Below are 4618 nucleotides of genomic sequence, written 5' to 3'. Positions count from 1 at the left end.
GACAAGTTAAGAATTTGCTATACATTTTCAGGCAAATGTGTGGGAACGTTCACCGGGGGAAGAGGTATGGGACGACAGCTGGCATGGCATCCAGACGGTAATCTGGTGGCATCCGGACGGTAATTTGGTGGCTTTAGCACTTAATTGTAACCGAGTTAAGATATTTGACATAGCCGAAGGCGAGCTAATACAGTGCATTCGTCGCCGGAGAATGATGTTGCATTTCACCCAAGTGGAAATTTCTTGGTGACTGGCGGCGATGACGATACAATAAGATTGCTTAATTTATTAGAAGGTCGAACAATTTATACACGGTAGTAGTGCACTTTAGCGGAACCAGGTCAAAATGGCCGGGAAAATTATTCACTAACTGGCCATACTAAGTTTGCGCCGTCGCTTTCTCTCCACATGGTAGACATTTTGCTTCCGCGGGCGACGATCGACAGGTAATTTCTGCTTTGTGTGTAAAAAAATTATATAATATAAATTGTTTCCTGTATTCAACAGTTGCTCGTTTGGAAATCTAATTTGCATACATTTGATGCCAATAGCGCTCGCAACAAACAAGCCAGTTCTCAAAGATTGCAAATTGATTTTAGTCATGCAACTTCTCCACATAACTCCGCCATAGACACACCAGTTGCTGGAGTACCAAAAAGCTGTGATGAAGGTATTTTAATTGATACACGACAATCGGTGGCATATGGAATGCGTGATGGAAATTTTCTGGTGCTTGATAGTCAATATACTACAAGAGAACCATCTCCAAGCAACTTTACCACACCACACCGTCAACAACAAGAGTCGTTAGATAAAGTAGAAACATACGCTTCTGCTGATAGCGTACCTCGTTTCTACACATGCCAAACAAAAGTATCAACAGCGATGGCCAGAGAACACCAAGCAAACATTTTTAATATTCATTTTTGTTTATCTTAAGATTTCGTTTGCGCTTAACTGCTTGGAAGGCTGCTGATGCTGCTGATGACTCTTCATAGAAAATGCATTGTTTGTAATTCATTAAATGTGATGTGTACATACGTATGTACATATTTCTGTTTGTATTTTAAACTATGTACGTTAACAATTGACATTGTATTAAATTATTACTTGAACACGTGCAAATTGATCTGACCTAAAGATGTGGGAACCTCTAGAAAAGTAATTGACTGCAGTCAAGATGACACCTTTTTATAGTGTTAAGCAAACCATTGAAAACCCCTTACTAATTAGGTTTTTTTTCAATTGCATTGTAATTATAAAATAATCTCAGATTAAACCGATAACTTTTCGGTGTCCCTCCTAGTTTTATCGACTGTTTTTGCATAGAAGAGGAGAAATTCCAAATGTAAAAGTAAACAAAAATGTACGCTAGCAAGGAAAAGAGGTTTGTAAAGGTATTTTTAATAAAATGTTAAGTTAAAATATATTTATATTGCTTATTATAGCATAAAAACGTGATCACGCTGGCACAGAGAAGAAACATAACTCTTCATTGAGATGTGAGAATAACAAGCACAACAAATTTGACGGCTAATAATCTGAGATTTGCCTGTGTAAACGGGGTGATTAAAAAACGAGCTTTGATTAGGATAATATTGATATGTGAACATAGTTTAAGATATCTCACTTGTATTTGTACACAATGCCATTTGCAAACATTTCTCATACAATAGATACTGAACTGACTTTTTACTCTAGAGCTGTAAAACTATCGATGGTACTATCGATACTATCGAATGGTTCTATTTTTTTGCACTATCGAATGGTCGTTGGCCACTATCGATAGTCTTTCTTTGAGGAAATATACATATATCAATATGTTTGTATTATATGTACTATTTAGTACGCATGTTTTTATTTTTGAAAATGGGAATTTGGCAACATTTGCTTACAAATCACTGTTTTTTACCTATTACCGGATTTTACACGGTTCAAGTATTGAGTTCAATTCTGCTGTCTAGTGCAACAGCCCTGCCAGCCACGGCTCACCACTTTCCCCTGAAATTCAAACGATTTACAAACACATTCACAACTTTTTAGTCATCTCACCCACACACTTACACATTTTTTGTTCGAACTGTCAAAAAAATGTCCCTTTGTTAGAGCTACATACCCGATAAGAATTCGTACTCTAATAAGAATTCTATGCGTTAGAGCGAGCAAGTTAGAAGCATCGGAGTTTTGATGACAGTATACATACGGTGAAGAAATGTCACTTTGCGAAAATTTTGAAGGTAAGGATACGTATTTAACAATTTTATTTAATTATAATGTAATTTCTTCTTTTAGACTGCAAAACAGCAGCGACTTGGTCACATTCTTAAGGTATGTATTGAGACTTTTTATATATTTATAAATTTGAATTGATATTTTTGTTTGTTTACAGGTTTGGGATTCACCATCAGCACCTTCTACGCTTGCATCTTCATCGCCAGGAGCACCATTAAAACCTTCTGCCCTCAGCTTCTTCATCGCCAGGAGCACCACCAGTACCTTCTATCTTCAGCTCCTTCGCCGCCAGGAGCACCATGGGTACCTTCCGCCCTCAGCACCTTCAACGCCAGGAGCACCATCAAAGTGTAGGTCCAACTTGTCAAATTTTGCAAAGTTGTAACCGAAACTTACATTTCTGAACCACCATAAATGATTTGCAACTCTTAATATATATCAAAAGAAAGGTAAACCGATTACCTTTCTTTTGATTATAACACCGTTAAAATCGCTTTACGTTTTCATAAAAACTTTGCAACTTTTGTAAACAGCTATATATAAGCAGTGAAAAAGTGGTAAAATTTTGCAAAGTTGTAACGAAACTGAATGTTTGTGCACCATTACAAATGATTTGCAACTGTTAATATATATTAAAAGAAAGGTAAATCGATTACTTTTCTTTTGGTTATAATATTGTTAAAATCGGTGAGCTATTTTATAGAAATTTTGCAACTTTTGAAAACATTATATGTAAGAAGTGAAAAAGTCACATTTTGCAAAGTTCTAACAAAACTGAATTTTTATGAACCAGTACAAATGATTTTCAACTGTCAATATATATTAAAAGAAAGGTAAATCGATTACCTTTCTTTTGATTATAATACTGTTAAAATCGCTTAACTTTTTTATAGAAAATCTGCAACTTTTGAAAACTGCTATATACAAAGGAGTAGTAGTAATAATAAGCAATTAAGCAGCCACATATGTATGTAAAAATATCTTTATTATTAATGTTAATTGTAATTTTTATTCATAATATGGATTACTAACTATGTATATTAGGTTAACAATGCATTTTGAAAAATAAATTTTGCAAAATAAAAATCAAAAAAATTTTAAGATTTTTTATTTAAACTTTTTAAGGTTATTTTGAATTCGCTGTGAAGAGAATGCAACCCTGCGCCAGCTGAAGTGGGCAATGCAGCTATATGTTTTCCTTAGGAAGTATCTGAATGAGTGCGACAGTGATGCAAGGCTCACACGTACAGGGGGAAACTGGTGAAAATCTGCACACCGCCCATACAAAGTTCACCAGATTTTTCACCAGTTTTGAAGTGAACGAAACCCGCGGTTTCACCAGATTTTTCACCACTTTTGGCTGGCAGAGGATTTACCAACACATACCCAACTTTTTTGTCATCTCACCCACACACTCAAAAGTTGTCGAAAAAAGTTTCCATAAGTAAGAGCAACGTAGCTATAAGAATTCGCACTCTTAATAAGAATTATATGCGTTAGAGCGAGCAAGTGAAAATCAGGCGAAATTTGACAGCGAATTTCAAATTTGATTCTAGTAGGCTGCGAAGAAAAACATCAATTTCGCGAAAAATTTTGGAGGTAGAAGCGATTTAATTTGATTAAATGTAATTTTTCTTTTATTAAATACATATATGTATATTTTATATATCCATAGATAGCCAAACATCAGCAGGAGACTTAAGGCATCAGAACCTTGAAGGTAAGAAGACTAAAGTTTCCCAATTTAACATAGTTTGGCTGAGTTCCAGGTTGGTATATTGCAAAGCATTAGCCTCTTTTATTTCTAAACTAAATATAACTAATGGAAAAGTGCAATAAGCGCAACCATGTTCAAACGTCGAATTGGAACTTAGTTGGGCAATTTGGTTGTTGTTGTTGTTGTTGTAACAGCATACAAACTCCCCAAAGACTTTTTAGGGAGTGTTGCTGGAGTGACAGTCCTTGGCCAGATATAAATCTGGGTCGTTCCGGTTACGTAGATCCGACTGTCGTGGTCACTTCCATCAGTTATAGTTTAGAAATAAACGAGGCTGATGCTTTGCAATATACCAACTTGGAAGTCAGCCTTTAACCATTGTTAACAGTTTCATTTGATTATAATGTAATTATTTCTTTTAGATTGCCAAACATCTGCAAAGACATCCACAGCACACTGAACACCATTGGTCACCAATAGCTCTCAACCCTACATCATACCAGCTACATTGCTCGGTGAGTTTTATTGTTCAAATCAGTCATGCCCAGCGCAAGGCACTTGCATATGGAATTCTGCCAGCGCAGGGCATTTGCTTATGGAGTTCTGCCGACGTTGGGCATGACTGGTTTAAATATTAAGAAACGCGGTTGCTCCAAGTGCAATGCAAAT

The 4618-nt window shown here is 35.9% G+C and overlaps 1 long non-coding RNA gene across 2 annotated transcripts; it reads left to right on the top strand.

Annotated features, from left to right (window-relative positions):
• Positions 1-3336: 3336 nt before the first annotated feature.
• LOC118745889 lies at positions 3337-4612 on the top strand. 2 transcript variants are annotated; one of them, XR_004993730.1, is made up of 4 exons: positions 3337-3676; positions 3733-3831; positions 3908-3952; positions 4372-4612. It is a non-coding gene; the product is annotated as an uncharacterized LOC118745889 (long non-coding RNA). The 2 variants fall into 2 exon arrangements; XR_004993731.1 differs by lacking the exon at positions 3337-3676 and having other exon boundaries at positions 3693-3831.
• Positions 4613-4618: the final 6 nt, after the last annotated feature.

The sequence above is a fragment of the Rhagoletis pomonella genome, unplaced genomic scaffold (assembly GCF_013731165.1).
Source record: "Rhagoletis pomonella isolate Grant_MI unplaced genomic scaffold, Rhpom_1.0 Rhpom_scaffold_00009, whole genome shotgun sequence".
NCBI classification, from domain to species: domain Eukaryota; kingdom Metazoa; phylum Arthropoda; class Insecta; order Diptera; family Tephritidae; genus Rhagoletis; species Rhagoletis pomonella.
The sequence above is the reverse complement of the archived record's forward strand: the minus strand, read 5'-3'. Positions and strand labels throughout refer to the sequence as shown.